Source organism: Tamandua tetradactyla, chromosome 8 (assembly GCF_023851605.1).
Source record: "Tamandua tetradactyla isolate mTamTet1 chromosome 8, mTamTet1.pri, whole genome shotgun sequence".
Lineage (NCBI taxonomy): Eukaryota > Metazoa > Chordata > Mammalia > Pilosa > Myrmecophagidae > Tamandua > Tamandua tetradactyla.
The window spans coordinates 92,658,246-92,676,073 of record NC_135334.1 but is presented as its reverse complement, the minus strand read 5'-3'; the positions used below and the strand labels follow the sequence as shown (position 1 = coordinate 92,676,073).

The window sequence follows — 17,828 nt, the reverse complement described above, 5'->3', positions numbered from 1 at the left end:
CTGATTTACTATTAAAATATATTTCTACATCTATTTAGGAACACAAGATTAGATGCAGAAAACCAGATAGATGGTGTTTTGGACTAGGGTTACAGTAGTGAGATGGTAAGGAGGGTTGGGTTAGGTGTTAGGATATATTTTGGAGGTAGAGGCAAAAGGACTTCCTGATTGGGATGTGAGGGAATGAGAGGAATCAGGGATGACTCCTGACATTTTGGCCTTTGTAATTGGGCTGATGGTGCCAATTACTGAGATGGGAAAAACCTTTCGGGGGGGGGTGCTAAGGGGATGTGGAAGTAGGGAACAGATATGAGGGGATAAATTGAGAGTTCTTTTGTTGTCATCTTAATTTTGAGTTGCCTATTAGATATCCAAATTGAGTAGATATTGAGTAGACAGATAACACAAGTTTAGAGCTCAGGGGCGATATCAGGGGCTGGATATATAAATTTGAGGACCATTGGCATACTGATAATTTAAAGTCGTGAGACTTGAGCTCACTTAGGTAAAAACATAAACAAAAAGAGAGTTAAAGACTAGAATTTGCTTGGTCTAATGGCACCAGAAAGATGGGCAAGTGTAGAGGTCTTTGTACTACCCAGAAGTTCCATAGCCACTGATGGGGGACCAGAAATGGCATGATAAACAGTACAATAAAGCCCATTTGGGCACAGCGATGGAGGTTAACCCCTTTGGAGGCACTTCCCATTGCAGAGGGAATTGTGTTGGAAAAAGCAGAGTTTGAACTCAAACAGTCAAATTCTGCTATCAGGAAGAATTGTCAGGGTCCAGCTGATTAAGAATAGCAAGAAAATCACAGCATTCATATCCAATGAAGGTTGAACTTCATTGAGGAAGACGACGGAGTTCTGGTTACTGAATTTGGTGGTAAAGGTCATGCTGTTGGTAACATTCCTAGAGTCTGCTTGAAGGTTTATCAAAGTAACCAATGTCTCTCTTTTGGCCTTATACAAAGGCAGGAAGGAAAGACCAAGATCATAAGTTGTGATGATATTATCATGGTGGTAATAAAATTTCATATGCTAAAAATACAAATAAATAAAAATTAAAAGTTGAAGACTAAGTCTTGGAGCACTCCTGCATTAGCAATTCTGACAAAGGGCAAGGAGCCAATCAGAGACTAAGCTAATAACCAGGGAGGTAGAGGTAAACCTGGCATCATGGAAGCCTAGAGAACAAAGCGCTTCAAGAAGGATGAGGTCACTAATGTCAAAAGTTGTTGAGTGATCCAGAAAGACAAGGACAGAGAGTTGACCTGAATTTGGCAAGATATGGGTCAATAATGACTTTATAAGAGATATATCAGTACAGAGAGGGGATGAAAGCTTAATGGGGTATGAAAGAGTCAGCAAGTATAGGCAGTTCTTTTGAGTTTTGTGGGAAATTAAATGGGTAGGAAGCTGTGAGAAGAGAATATATAGATATAAGCCTTGGTTTCTGCCCTCAGGAAATTGATGATCTTGTATGGGAGAAATTGAGGATAGTATTGGTAAAAAATTCAATCTTTGGATTAAATAAAACAATGTAAGTAATGCTTAGCACAATGCCTGACACTGAATAAGAACCCAATAGATGGAAGAAAGCTATAATTACAAAACAAATTGAAAAGATTGTAAGATAGTAGGAATTTAGGCCTAAATGAGTAAGGAATTTGATGTCAGGATTTCAGGAAATGAAGAGATTACTATTGACTAAGCAACCATACATTCCAGTAAAAATTAGACTCCTGGTATGACAAAGGATTTTAAAAGTCTGTTAGTATATTAATATGAAAGAAATTTCCAAAGCTCTGCAGATTTAAATATAACTTTTAGCCATCTATTTAAACCATTGCCTTTATTGGTAATATGCAACTTCCACGTATCCCCAAATTCCCTGTGTTTTAAGACCTCTCCTATTCATGCTCTTCTCTCTGCCTAAAGTACCCTTTCCCACATTTACCTTTTTAACTCCTACCCATCCTTCAGAACTATCTTCTCTGTGCTGTGTCCCTTGTCCTGCCCTTCCCTCCAGCTGGGCTGAACAGTTTTATCATAGCATTTACCACAGTGTTTTGGTATTTCCTGTTTGTATGCCTTTTGTGTTTTTTTTCTTCCTTTTTTGTGTCTACTAGACTGTAAGCTCTTCTAGGGCAGGGTCAAGATTGTATCATCTTTGCTTCCTTTGTACACAGCCATTGTTTATAGAACTTATTTGAATCTAATGTTTGGACTGTGCTAGAAAATTCTGGACACATTTCTTTGAAGGACTGATTACCCTAAACACCCCATCCCAACTTTTTTTGGGGGGTGGGTGGGTTGCATGGTCCAGGAATTGAACCTGGGTCTCCCGCATGGAAGGTGAGCATTCTACCACTGAACCATCCAGGTACCCCCACCCCAACTTTTTAATAGGCTTATAACATGAGAATTCTATCAGGATCCCATCCTATACTAGACCCTCTTGAGTTTGCACAACTTCATGATCTTCCCAAACTTGTTTTTAAAAATATTTCTAGAACCAAACAGGTATTTCACCACTGAACTACCTGATACAGAAGCCAGTGCAGCATGGATGGATAGTATGAATGACAAATATATTTATTTGGAATAAAAATGCTTACACAGCTCAACAGGTCACTTGGAAACACCCTGATTTGACTATAATACTGAGCAAAAACAAGTCTGAAGAACAATCACCCTTCTTTTGACATGTATTTGGAGAAAGGTAAGAAGACAGTACTTGGTTTTTTTAAGAACTGGCTTTCCTTAAGGCCTGGTCATAGAAGTGTAAACAAACTAAATGAGTCCCTCATTCCAGTTGTCATATCTATGTCATCTGTGTATTCTGAGATTAAACATATATACCTGACAATAAACTTGGGAAGCGTTGCTATATCACAATTATGTTTGCATTCTGGCAGGCAGAACTGAAGAAAAATAACGTAGAACAAGTTTTACCTCGTGTTTAGAACAAATCTCCAGTAATACCTTCAGTAATAGGTTATAACAGAAACATACTGACTAGAAGTTATCCTTCTCACTTTGGATCATTTTTAGTTTTTATTCATGATTTATACAATTCTTTAGTTCATTTGCTTATGGTACAGTCCTGCCACAAAGCATTAAAGCACAAAATAGTTTCCATTCCTTCAACGTCTGCATTTTCCCATTTCTCTATTAGATCCCTAATATATAAGCAGTTCTTAAACATTAAAAAGATAAAAAAATGAGTAAAATATTCTAAACTCTTCTAAAAATGCAGATGACTATAACTACCATGGTACTAGATAGGAAGGAGACAAGGAAGGTAGGGAAAAAACCAAGCACATTCATGCACAGCAAATGTTGTTCAAGTCTTTGGATTTAAAAACAACTTCCCCAGAGAAATTGGCTATGATGAAATTTCCAGAAAACTTCCTTTGCCCCCGAATCAGAACATGAAAGCCTCATTGCAAAATTGTAAAATCTACAGTTATGAGATGCTATGGGCGATGATCAAAGCAGTTGGAGAGAGAAGAAAAAATGTGTCTGCCATTTAGCTATAGTTTGTAGGATAGCTTATTTAGCTGTTGGTGGATCAGTAAAAACCAATGAAGTACCAGAAGTGTTCTGAAAAATTGGGTGGAAAAGTACTGAACATATTACCTGTCTCTATCAGTAACAGGACTTCACGGTTAGAAAACTTTTCTAAACAGTAAAATGACTCCTGGTTAGCTCTCTCTCTCCAACATTAAATGTGGCAGAGTTAAAATAAACAAGATTTATAAGTGAATATAGTGAAATGGAAAAAAACCAGGCAGAGAACACAAAAGAATCAGGACAATATTAGAGGTTCAACAGTATTCCATGAGGCTAGGAAACTGGTTAACTTTGAAAGCTTTAGCGAAATATCTCTCGTTCATAATGTGGCCACAAATAGAATGAACCTCCCCCCCCCCCCCCCACCCATGTACTAAAGATTCTCTTACACTCAGCCTTTAAGCATTCTGCATTTCTTTGCCAGTCTGGTAGCTGAGCATCTTGTTCCAGTTGATTTTGGTGTGGGTATCTGGAAGCTGCTGGTGCAAGGCCTTGAAAGTGATCTCTGACATTGATAGTTTTCACTAATTGCTATCTGAAACTCATTTTCTGCATGCTCTATGATTTTAATAAACTCCTTGGCAGTTTGGGCTTCATACGAAACATATGGAAATCATGGACATCTTTATGACTAATCAACTGAACACTGCCATCTTTATAATAGTGAACCTGAATCCTAAGCACTCTAACTACCTGGGGGTGTAGTGGTATGATAGTGAACTTCCACTCTAATCTCCAGAAGTTTTGGGGTTGAAGCTGGTGGCTTTCAGTACATGTAATAATAGTCTATTGCCAATCTATAGTTTTAGCATAAACAATACAGAAGCCATTGGAATACTAATCTTTCATATAGGCTCTTAACACATTGTTACAGGATTCTATTCAAGACTTCAGACCACCACCTAATGCTTCTGGCTGGGGGTTACTTGCTACTTTCTGTAAGTGATCCAACTTAAGGAATTTTTTTTCTTGCATCTAAAAATCTGCTATTACTCCAGTCACCATGTTCTATAATTAAGACCTGATCTTTATATTCTTCTATCTTTACCATATCATGTTGGGCAAATGCATGTCTTGGCCTTTCCCTACTATTAATTTAACAGCTATACGGGCCTTCTCCTCATCTGACATCCACCTTGAAGTCAGCTATCTTGGGCTACTCTGGTCCAGCCTGGCTACTCATGATTGTTTTTTATCCTTTTTTTTTTCATCATTCAGCTTTGAATCAAAACCCAGTAGTACTCAATGCAGTCTAAATATACTTCATGCCAAAATTACTAACCTCTCATGCAGTTCTTTCTTTTAATTTGAAAAAGTAATAACACTCAAAGTAACAAGTCAATCTGTACAAAAGAAATATATAGTAAAAAGGAATGCTCCCTCCTATTGCTAACCCCCAGCTTCCCAGTTTCCCTCTATAGATAGAACCACCAGTTTCTGTGAATATGACTAGAGATATCCAATGCTATTTCAACATACTACATTGTTTTTACATTAAAAAATAACATGCCATGGATTATTTGGCAACTTGTTCATTTCCTTTGACAGAGTATATTATAGATCATTTCATGTTGCAGATTTTCTTTATCAGCACATCTATGTTCTTTTAACAGCTGCATAATATTCTGTTTCCCATTATATTGTAAACCATAACCTAGCTCCTCTTGATGGAAATTTAGCTGGTTTTCACCATGATCCTGCCATATGGTGCTTCAACAAATATCCTTGTATGTGTATTTTTTTTCACAAAGATAGAAGTATATTAGTAGAATAAATTGAAAGAAGTAAATTTATCATCTTTCAACTGACAACATTTTACCTCCTCAAAATTTCCTCAGCCAAATCAATGATATCCCCTAAACCCCTCTCACCTGGTCATGGAATGGCTAATTGCAGACTTCTGTACACATGAAGTGCTTTCATACCTTTGCATCTTTGCACATGCCCTTTGCTCTATCTGGAATGTTGTTCCTGCTGAGATGCCTCTCAAAAACTCCTATATAAGCAGTTCAATGGCTGCCTCCTTTGTGAAACCTATACTAGGCAGCCTCTAGAATGGCTTCTAATGATCCACACCTCCTGGTATTCATGTCTGTATGTAATCTTCTCCCTTTGAAAGTGGGCTAGACTTATTGACTCATGTCCTAGTTTGCTAGATGCCAGGATGTAAAATACCAGAAACGAAATGGCTTTCTGGTTATTAAATGGAATTTAATAAGCTGCTAGTTTACAGTTCTAAGGCCAAGCAAATGTCCCAATTAAAACAAGTCTATAGAAATGTCCAATCTAAGGCATCCAGGGAAAGATACCTTGGTTCAAGGTCAATGAAGTTCAGGGTTTCTCTTACAAGTGAGAAGGCACAGAGTGAACACAGTCAGGGCTTCTCTCTTAACTGGAAGGGTGCGTGGTGAACATGGCTAGCTTTCTTTCCTGGCTTCCGGTTTCATGAATCTCCCCAGGAGGCGTTTTCCTTCTTCATCTCTAAAGGCCCCTGGCTCATGGGCTCTCTGCTTTGTGGTGCTGCAGCATTCTCTGCTCTCTCTGAATCTCCTTCATTCTCCAAAATGTTTCCTCTTTCATAGTCCAGAAACTTACCAAAACCCACCCAAATGGGTGGAGACATGTCATCACCTAATCCAGTTTAACAACCGCTCTTGATTAAATCACATCTTCAGGGAGATGATCTGATTACAGTTTCAAACACACAGTACTGAATAGGGATTATTCTGCCTTTATGAAGTGGGATTTTGATTAAAACATGGCTTTTCTAGGGTCCATATGTCCTTTCAAACCAGCACAACTCACTTATAATGAATAGAATAGAGCAGAAGTTATGGGATGCCACTTCTGAGATTAGGTTACAAAAAGATTGATTTCTGCCCAGGAGTGCTTTCTCTCACTAACTCTTCCTTCTTTCTTGCTTTTTGTTGGATTGCTCACACTGGGGGATGTGAGCTGTGATACTGTGAGGCAGCCCTGAAGTAGACCCATGTTGTAAAAGATTAGGCCTTCTAACAACTAATGTGAGTGAACTTGGAAGTAGATCTCCCCAACTTTGAGCCTTTAGATGAGACTGGCAGCCCCAGCCAGAATTTGACTGCAACCTCAAGAGAGCTTGAGGCAGAGTCCAGACTCTAAGTAACTATGAAATGGTAATTGCTTCTTGATTTAAGTTGCTAAATTTTGCTTAGCAAAATTAGTAACTTGATATGCAGCAATTAATAATTGATACATATTCCACCCCCTCCTTTCACTGAACATCCATAATTACTTGTGCATATCTCTAATGGTGATCTTAGAACACTACACCTGTTATTTCCAAGTTAAGAACCCTGCCTTGGTCGGCTTTTTATTTATTTGTGCTTTATACAAAAGTTCAAGCACCATCTTCACTTCCCTACATTATTGCAATAACCTATGAATTGGACTCCTCAAATCTAGCCCCTCTCTAATCTGGTCTCCACGTAGTCCTAAGAGATCTTTTAAAAATGCAACTCTGATAATTTGAAAGCTTAAAATCTTCTCCTCATTCTTAGCATAATCACCCAAATTTTTAATACAGCCTCCCAGGCCTGGCATGATCTATTTGCCTTACCACACATCTGAAGCCACTTCCTCCTTGTTCCCAGTCCAAAAGCAACACTGGCCTTCTTTCAGTTCCTCAGATGAACATTGCTCCTTCCTCCTTCAATGTCTTTGCACACACTGTTCCCTCTGCCTGGGATGCTCTTCCCCCCATCCTCGCTCAATTTCTGCTTATCCTTTTGTAAGATGTCAGCTCAGTGTCACTTCCGCCTGCCTTCCATTTTAAATCAAAGAACCCTGTACTTTTCCTTTCTACCGCTCATCATAATGTAGATTAAATAATTATCTAAGTAGATGTTTAATGTTTGTCTTCCCTGCTGGGTTCTAAGCTTTATGAGGGTAGGGACACCTTGTCTTATTCACCACTGCATCCCTAGCACAGAGCAGAGTGTTGGAAATACAGAAATCAGGGGCTCAATACATTTTTGTTGTTGCTGCTGAATGAATTACAAGGTAAATATTTCCTGTTCCTTCTATAGATTTAAATCCCTTAATCATCTGCACATTTATTGTCCTGAGTGTTATTTCTCTGTGATGGTGTTATACGCTCTCAGATAAACCACAAGTTAGGAAAACCACAACTTCTATATTGTGTGTGGTACGCAGCAGAGTCTCTTTACTGGGGTGAGGGTACAGCGTTGGGGAAGGAAAGAGAAAACAGGATTACTTATTAATGGCTTTTAGTAGCAAAATAAAGCTTGCTGTTTAAATCTCCTTAGCTTATTGTGGCAGTATAGGGTTAAAAAAGTATGGGTTGGGAAATTAAACCTAGATTTGGTTCCTAGCTGTACTATTTCATAGCTGTGTGACTTTGGGCAAGTTATTTAACCTCTCTGTTCCTCAAATTCCTCAGCTATATAATAATGGTACCTTTTTATAGGGTTGTTCTTGGGATTGAATGAGATAATACTAAGTCTGAGCAAACACTCAATAAATGTCAGCCCCTATTTTTAGCTTTGGTAAAACAAGGTTGCCGTTTCTCATTCCATACTGAAAGAAAATTGGGAATATTTGTGGTACTGTGAATTTCTCTGTGGGAAGTTAGGATCGGCACACTTAAAAAATGTAATGCCTCCTCCTCAGTCCTTTTCTTTACCTTTAAATCTTAAAATTAAAGCCAGTGAGATTTAAAAAAAAAAAGGAGAAACAGCTGCCAGCTATGTTCTGTTCGGTTCCAAATGACAGTTGCACCAGTTTGCACTATTTCCTCGAAGACTGTGTTTTTATTGTTTACGCATGCTTCACAACTGCCTTTGCCAGGCAGATGAGATTAAGCCCCTTTGGAGGGCTACCTGTTCAGATTCTTGACACCTGGCAATATGAGAATGCTCCTTTTTGAAAGCTGAAGAAACACCAAGCTCCCTGTCTTCCTCTTCACCTTATATTACGGGCATCCTTCTGGTCAATCAGAAGCTACCAAACAGGGGTCATTCAAGAGTCAAAAAAATAAGGACGTTAGAACTGAAACAAGGAACTGACTCAAGCAAGGGCTCTCTGCTGCTGGGACCCAGGGTTAATTATTCTCATAAGAAAGATACAAAAAAGTCGAACAGTTCATCTTCCTTCAAGACTCCGTGTTCTCTCAAGGCCTTTCCCCTTTCCTGAAGGCACACTCAGTTCTGGGGCAGAACCTAGGAAACCAGCCCCCAGATAAACCGTTTTCCCCATCCCTTTTAATCTTATGAAAGAGTTGCCAATTCTAGAAATTCCTCCTTTGATCAGAAGATAAAGCAGAACAATGCTGTGGAACTAAGCAGATTCCTCAGGGACATTCTTCTAGGGTGTGTAAGCTTGCCTGGAAGTGCGTGTGCACGTGCCCGCAGCATGAGTGGGGAGGAAAACGAGGAGTTCAGGAAGGGTGAGTGAACAGGAAGCGTGAGGGGAGGTGGTAGCCACGATCACAAGGCATAATCATACAGTGGCTTTTATACATCTTCATTGAATAGAATCAGAACCAGGAATGAGAGTTCCATTCAATTTTCCCATCCCTGGGGAGGTGTACACATCCAACCCCCTCCAAAAAAAAAAAAAAAATCCTTTCCCGTTATTTGCTGGCAGTAAATTTCTACTTCGCTTCAATTTCTACTTTTCACAAAGTGAAAATCAGTCCACTACAACAGATTGTGGACCTCTGGAAGGAGAGACCCTCATTCTCTTACTGTTTAAGAGGCAAGTCTGTGGTAAAACACTAAGGATTTGCAGTCAGAATTGAGTGTGAATTGTGCCTCTCCCGCAATCCTCTAAATTTTCTGGGACCCTGCTTCACCGTTTTTAAGTGGGGGGTAATTTTCCTATCCCCCTCACATGGTTATTTAATTTTAAACTAACATTTAGGGCTAAGCGCTTTACAAGCCTAGCGTCATTCACTTCTCATGAGGAAAGTATTATTTTGGAAATGTATGTGCAGATTTTTAGGCATGAGTTTTAGGCACGGCTGTGAGTTATTATTGGGCTACCCACTTTCTCTGGCTCTTGCTAGGATTAAAGCACCTATTCACCGTAAACGCTGATTTTGATGGAACGATTTTAAGTCTTGATTTATCCTTTCAATCTTCCAATTCCAAACTAATCTCGGAGCCGCTCGGGGTCAAGACCACAAATCTGGAAGCCGCAGCCCGGATGGGGGCGTGTGCGGAGTCCCGGGAGAGGGCATGGGAACAATAGGCAACTTCAGCGCCCAGGCCGGTTAGCCCGGCTTCGAACGTCGGGCGGGAGAATTCCCCCGGCCTGGAGCTACACGGAACGACGAATTGTTCTTGTCTGGCATTCCCCTACCAGAGCCGGACCCGAGTCCACACCACCTTACTCTAGCCTCACCGGCCCACGCCCCGCCTACACCTCAGGTAGGCATTCTGCGCCAGCCAATCCGCAGGAAGTCTGAGTGTGGAAGGCGGTGCTTCTCCGGGCGGAAGTGACGTGATGCTTGGCTGGCCCCGGGGTCTGCCGAAGCTCTCGGCGGCGGCTGAGGCGGCACTGGGGAAAATGGCTCTGACCGCGGCGGCTGCGGCGGCTCTGGTTGTGGTGGGGGCGGAGGCTCAGGCAGCTTGAGGTGAGGAGCACTTGGTGCGTCTGGGGCGGATACTTGGGACCCTCTTCTGCAAGGGCGGAGAGGGTTCCCCAGCGATCCCCGGATGGGAGGGTCCCTCGCCGCTGCCCCCAGGCTCCCGGGTGCCCGCCTTTGACCCTCCATCCCGCACTCTTGGCGCTCGCTACCTCATTCCGGCTCACCTCCCTCCGGGCCTTGCTTCCACCCAGGCGGTTGCCGACTGCCCGGCGGAAAGTGCTAGGGGCCCGCGCTCCCACCAGGCCCCTCCTGTTGGAGACGGAGGAGCGCCAGGGAGTTAGACTTGTCCTGACGGGGGAGGGGAGGCCACCCGTTGCCCCTCGGGACCAGGCTGGAGCCGCAGTGGCCGGCCCTATTCTCATGTCAAGTTGTTAGACGCTGGGAGTGTGTTGCGTTTCTCAGTTATGGCCCTTTCTTTCGCCTCCGGCTCATCTCCGGCTTTAGGGGCTAATGATCCTTTTCCCTCTTCCTTCCCCTGGCTGCCTTTTTGCCGTGAATCCACTTGTCTTTGGAAGGCAGAATTACTCAGTTTATTAGCGCATTCATCTTTCTGGAAGGGTGATCAGATTCAAAATATTTGCAGAACTTTTCCTGAGAGACGGAGGAACAATAAGTAATTGAAGAAAAAAGCATTCGCTTATTTTTCTCACTAAATGGTTTGGCTTTAAAAACGAGATTCTCCAGCTGTGGAATTTTTTTTTCGGGAGGAGTGGGTACTGAGGAGGGGAATGAGAAAGGAGAAAATAAATGAGGAGGGAAGTCTGAAGATAAAGAACGTGGGGGAGATAGCCTGCCCTTTACGTATGTAAGTCTGATAGAGGTTGAGGTTGTAATTATTTTTTTATTTTGAGCCGGGGGTGTTTGAATCGAGTGAAATAGGGAGGCCTTTCTTTCTCTTTGAAGAAGATTGTTAAAGAAGCGCCTTAAAATCTTTCCAGGTGGGCGTTGGGCAAGAAAACACTGTTGGGAAAGTTGTTTAATATATTGGAACATTAAAGCCATAGATTAGAAGAGATGCAGAAAAAGGAAGGTATTTTTAGGGAGTGCTGATGACATAGTATAAAAAGGGGGAGGCGGCTGGTCCAGTAACACTGATTCCAGAAGAGACTTTGTACTTTTGCCTCCCTGGTTCTAGTCTCAACAGAAGATCTGGCTTAGCAATAGATCACTGCCATAGTTAGGGCTGGTGCTTTTATAGGGAAGTAAGTATTCACCTTACCTTAGCAGGTTAGACTGAAGTGCGTGCCTTTTCTGAGGTATGTACACTTTTTATCTGCTGGTTTAATATTAAGGTAGTCTTTGAGTACTGAAAAATATTATAATTGAGTGAAAAACTTAATTGTGAATAGAGAGATTTTATTTGTTAACTGAAACTTTATTTTTATATAGGTACAAAATTTTGGCCAAATTAGTTGATTCTGAAGCATTTTTTTCTTAAGAGAAAATCTGTTGCAATTTGTGTTTTGCATACACATTGCTTACAGTTTTACTTGTAGCAATCGATTTTTCATCTCTGGGTTTCACAGCCTTTTCTGTTTTATTAAGTATCTAAGGTGGCATGTTTGCATCTAGGAATTTTTTAAAACTGCTGTAACTTTCTGTAATTAGTTGTATGTTGAGTATATGATTCTTTATCCCGCCCCCCCCACTCCCCCACCATGAATGGTTCTAAAATTTTCACTTAGTTGAAGATTGCTGCATCACTTCCCTTGCCCAGGAATCTTTCTTTGATCTGGAACAGTGTTTTGCACTTAGTAAACACATTCAGTAAGTGAACTTATACCCAAAGAGAGTGTTGAATTTCCCAAGAGATCAGAGTTCTATATTCTCATCAAGACATCAGATCAAACATTTCAGAGCAGGAGTAGTGAAAACATTTAAAACAAAAAATGCTTTGTAACTTGTCTTGCTTTGATAACATAAATTATCTATTTTGTTATATTTACCATGTTCCAAAAATAATTTAAGGCCAGGTAAATGATAAAGGTGAATATTTTAGTGCAGTGCATTCACATAGTAGACGATTTAATTTGATAGTTGTACCTGAGTAGTGCTGTTAAACACCTCAAAAGTTAACCCTCTAAAAGGTCTTACAGCTCTGTGCTGTATGCATCTCTTTCCTTAGTTCATTAATTCGGCAGACATTAATTGAGGGCATGCGTGGTCCCTGGCACTGTAAGGCTTCCAAGAAAAATGGAAATGCTAGAAAAATGCTTTCCCTGAAGTTCCCTAGTCCATAGGGGGAGACAGACAAACATATAACAATGTGGTTATAAGGATGGTAGTAGGTTCAAAGTGCTAAAAAGGGTATGATCACCTAAGCTGGGAGATGGAATGAATGGGTCTGGTGAGAAATGATGTTCAAATTGACTCATAAATGATGAATTTCTTATATTAGTGAAGGCAGGATAAAGGTGCTCAAATTCTAGACTTTGCTCTGCTAGTACCAAGCAGTGAGTTATTGAGCAAGCTGCTGCTTAATACTTCTTTTTTTTTCCCCTATTCCCCCCCCCCCCCCTCCATGGGCAGGCACCGGGAATCGAACCGGGGTCCTCTGGCATGGCAGGCAAGCCTGCTGAGCCACTGTGGCGCGCCCTTCTTAATACTTCTTACCTGTTTCCTTTTTCTAAAGTACTGTTTAGTAGAAGAATAATGTGAGTTACAAATGACAGCCACATATATTAGAGATTTTACAATTTTTTTTTTTTGTATTGCCTTTGAAATCTGGTGTGTATTTTACATTTTTTTCAGTTTGGGCTAACCGCATTTCAAGTACTCACTAGCTTCATGTTTGGCCACCATGTTGGACAGCTCAGATCTAGACTATTAAAATTCAGCTCTTTTTGTGACTATTGGCCACCATGTTGGACAGCGCAGATCTAGACTATTAAAATTCAGCTCTTTTATCCTGAGTTGCTGGTTGAAATGAAAAGCAAATCCAATGAGAAATCTGATGCTAGTAATTTATAATTTCTAATCATTTGGTAGTATTCACATATGATGCTCTTTTTATTGCAAATATGTTTATACTTAGACTGATATTGCTGTTGGATATCATTCAGATTGTTCATGGGATTATGGCTAAGACTGAAAGGAACCTCTATTTTTCCTGTCTCTGTGGTGGAGGCACATTTTTGATATCTATATTTTCCACATTTATGTGTATTTTGCATCTTTTTCTCTGCAATCTGCTATTTATAATGTGACAGATTCATTATACAACTGAAGAGTGTATGGAGACATTTTATACAATTAAATTTATACAATTTTAAGCTATACTTTAGGTTTTAAAAACGAATGGAGTTTTTAAATACCCTTGATTTTAATAGACTTGGAGGCAGATAAAGTTGACTTAACAGCAAGTATTTTTCTTTTAACCTTGAGAATGCATTAAGATACTGTATAATTAACATCCCTACTGTTAAATATAAGACTTCCTGTTAAAGTACAAGAGTTACAGTATTTGTATGAATAAATAATGTACAGTACTAATTCACTTAATTTTCTGTGCAATGAGTTTGGTTAAAAAACAGTAGAAGCTTATTTTAGACAAAATAACTGTGACTAACTGTAAAAAAATAATCTCCTTACCATCTATAAGGATTGATAATTATACTTTCCCTAATGCTCTTTTTTTCCTAGCCTCTGAGGTAAATAGAGAAAGTATTCTTATTTTCTTGAAGATGAAAATGAGGCCCAATGAGGCTGTGACTTGTTTAACATAATACAGTAGAGGCAGTGCTTGGCCTTATACTAATCCCAGTATTCTTTTCATTGTATTTGAATGTTTAGATATATGGCAATTACCAGTTTTTGGACTGCATGTTAAAGAATGGGTACTTTCTATCTTTGTGGAGTTTATACTCCAGTGAGGAGAAACCAACTACAAAATCCATACAGCAGAAAGTACTTTAGTTGTTAAAAAAAAATTGTCAACAGGAAAGAAAAGATGTAAGGGATAATATAGTTAGATTGAAAATACATGAAAGTTAATTAGGCAAAATATTTAATTTTTGAATATAGAGTTTAGATCTTTATTGAAAGAAGAAGGTAATGAGGTATCAAGGAAAGATATTTCAATGTGCAGGGAATGATTTGAGGAAAATTTAGTTAAGGGAGCATAAAGTGTAGGCTCAAGGATTTACAAGGCTTATTTGAAATGATGAGGATAGGATAGAAGTGAAGTTAAAAGACGAGAAGAAATAGATATCTGCAATAAAGAGTTCAGAGGCCAACGGCCAGACATTTTATGGTCTTTGGATGAAATCTTATCGTAGGACTGAATTCACTGTGACTTGAGTAGCGTGGTAGATATGGAACATAATGGCACTGAAGGAAAGGTTTATGACTATAAATGAGCAGTAGGTTAGTGCTAATTCATGTTGTGAAATGAGTACAGATTTAATAAGGAATTTGACTATGAGAAGAAAAAGGAATGGACAGTTATGCAAAAGGCAATAGATTAAAAAGGTTTTTGTTTTTATTTTTTTAAGTGTTTTTCCTATAAAGCCAGAATTTACCTTCAGAAAATAACCAGTAGAAGCAGGAAGAAATTAAAGATTGTTAAAATTTTACTACTAATGAAATGAGAGGAAAAAGCGAAGACAAAATCCTCTTTCACCATGTAGAGGTGAGGGAAATGAGTGAGAGCAGATTACAGAGGAGGTGCTTACCTTTGGTAAGATGGAACAAGGACATGGATGTTAATGAGAGAGAGAGACACATAATTAGGAAAATGGCCTGTCTCAAAAAGTGGAAAACAGGGTGCATGGGTTGTTAAGTGGTAGAATGCTTGCCTTTCATGCAGGAGACCTGGGTTCGATTCCTGGTCCATGCACCCCCTCAGTCCCCCTCCCCCCCCCCAAAAAAAATGTAGAAAACACTTATTTTCAAGTGTTTCATTTGCAGTTTTGGGAATTACACTGAGCGTGTACTTTTCTCCCCAAGGTGAGCTCTGAAAGTAACCTAATTTAACTAAACAAAACTATACTACTATGAGTAGCCACAAATAAACTGATTTTTTTTTTAACTAAGTCTCTTGATATTTGTTTATATTGTAATTTATAACTATTCTGATACCTCATTCCAGTTTGGTGAGTAAGTCTTTTTTTAGACTACAGTGCTGAGTTGGGAAAAGATGCTCTTTGGCTCCAGGGAATATGGATTAGCCCAGGGTTTTTCGTTTTGTTTTGTTTTTAACTTTTATTTTGTAATAACTGCAAATTTACAGGAAGGTTGCAGAAATAATACAAAAACAATACATAGAACTCCAAAATACCCCCTCAACCAGATACTCAGATTTACCAACTATTAATATTTTGTAGCATTTGCAACATTTACTATATCATTTTTCTGTCTTTCTGTCTGTCTAGCTGTTACTTAAACATTTGAGAGTAGATTGCGTACATCATGCTCCTTTAACACTTAACATTCTCAGGTACATTTCCTGAGATCAAGGACACTATGTAACCACCATAAATACAGCTATCAAGTTTAAGAAATTTAACATTGATATAAAGCATAAAGTTTTCCAATATTTTCAGTTATTCCAATAATGTCCTTACTCTCGCCCCCTCCCATTTTGAAAGATTTAAAACTTATTTTAGTAACATATATACAATTAAAAATTTCCCCCTTCTAACCTCATTCAAATATGTAATTCAGTGGTTTTAATTACATGCACACTGTTGTGCTACCGTCGCCATCATCTATTACCAGAACTTTTCCATCATCCCCAAAACAGAAATTCTACCAATTAAGCTTTAACTCCCCATTCCCTATCCTGTCCCCAGCCCCCAGTATTTTATATTCTAGTTTTTGACTCCGTGAATTTGCTTATTCTAATTATTTCTCTTTTTTTTCCAATTATTTCTTAACAGTGAGATACAAAATATTTCTCCTTTTGTGTCTGACTTATTTTACTCAGCATGCTGTCTTCCGGATTCATCCTTTTCACAACTGCATAATATTCCATTATGTGCATATACAGCATAATATAATATATTGTGCTTATCCATTCATCTGTGAATGGACACTTGGGTTGCTTCCATCTTTTGGCAGTTGTGAATAATACCTCTGTGAACATGGGTATGTAAATATCTGTTTGAGTCACTGCTTTCAGTTTAATTGAGTACATACCTAGAAGTGGGTAATTCTATGCTTAACTTTCTGAGGAACTGCCAAATTCATTTCCACAGTGCTGTACTGTTTTACATGCCCACAGTGAAGGAGTGTTCCTGTTTCTTCTACATCTTCTCCAACCCCTATTTTTTTTCTTAATAGGAGTCATTCTAGTGGATGTGAAATGGTATCTTATTGTAGGATAGCCTGATTTTATCTCACTAGATCTCATAGTGACATTTATCAGAGTGAAATCCTGCCTGTATTGAAATGTACAACATGGCACTGCTATTGAAGTTGCACTTGTTTAGGGTTCCTTTTTTCTTTTAGTCAGATGTATTTAGCTATAACTAACATATAGGAAATTTTTCCTTGTTATCAATTAGGTGAAATAGTGACAGTTATGTTAAGTGCCATCACCACAATTAAGATACAGAATATTTCCATCATACTCTATTCCTCAACCCCTTTGAGGTTAATCTCTTTGCCCTACCCCCCAGCCTCTGGTAAATTGTTATTTTTGCTTTTCCCAGAATGTCATATAAAGTGGCATTTACAGTATACAGCCTTTGGGTCTTGCTTCTTGCACATAGCAAAATGCTTTTGAGATTCAATTATCTGCCTTTTTTAAATGGTGGGAACATATTGATGTTTGTTTCAATAATCGGGCAGAGATGTATTTTTTTTTTTTTTTTTTTTTTACATGGGCAGGCACTGGCAATAGAACCCGAATCTCCAGCATGGCAGGCGAGAACTCTGCTTGCTGAGCCTCTGTGGCCTGCCCAGTATGTGTGTTTTTTAAAATGTCTTTTATATACTAAGCATTTTATATGTATTATTTTATTTAACCTTGACAACATTCTGAGGTAGTGTTGTTTACATTTTACAGATGAGAAAGCTGAGAAGGAGACAAGTAACTTGCTATGATCACACAGTAAGAGGGAGGCCTGATATTAGAGCTCAGGTCTCTAAATCATCCTTTCTTCTCTCTGCTGTTGTTCTACAAAACCAGCAATTTCAAACAAATTGTGTCATGTGAAATAGGAATTTGTTAGCCTTAGAAATTGGTGGACTTTTGGGGGAAAATTCCAGGCATATTCATGTCTTATCTTTATTATTATTACCTATTTTAGGTTTCTCATTTGCAACTCATCCTCCCTCCCCCCCACACACACCTTAAGTCTTGTTGAAAATGAAGGCATATACTATAACAGCACAGAAATTTGCTGATATTTGCCATGTTGGAATTGGGGTAATGTCAAAGTATACTTGATTCATGCCAGTGAATGAACAATGAAGTAGTCAAGAGTTCAATAATTATCTCAACAGAGTGATACTACTGTTGGGATTCTGAGTTATATTGAAAACTGCTTGGTCAAAAAATGTCTTTCAATAGGAACTTCTTGCTGTAAATGTGTCCCCCTTTCTTGTTTCTCTTCCAAATCCACAGTCAGTACACATGCAGACACAGAAAATTG

The 17,828-nt window shown here is 39.1% G+C and overlaps 1 protein-coding gene, 1 long non-coding RNA gene and 2 pseudogenes across 2 annotated transcripts in view; 2 read left to right on the top strand and 2 right to left on the bottom strand.

The window, feature by feature from the left end:
- The window catches only part of LOC143644735 (uncharacterized), an 80,415-nt gene that overhangs the window by 60,669 nt on the left and 1,918 nt on the right, over positions 1 to 17,828 (bottom strand). The window lies entirely within an intron of this gene.
- LOC143643679 (small ribosomal subunit protein uS12 pseudogene) lies at positions 570 to 1,002 on the top strand (annotated as a pseudogene).
- Positions 3,980 to 5,460, bottom strand: LOC143643934 (F-actin-capping protein subunit alpha-1 pseudogene; annotated as a pseudogene).
- Positions 10,091 to 17,828, top strand: part of PIK3C2A (phosphatidylinositol-4-phosphate 3-kinase catalytic subunit type 2 alpha) — a 195,882-nt gene continuing 188,144 nt past the window's right edge. The window contains exon 1 of the mRNA XM_077114133.1: positions 10,091 to 10,215. The gene's annotated coding sequence lies outside the window, so the exon portion shown is untranslated. The remainder of the gene's footprint in view (positions 10,216 to 17,828) is intronic.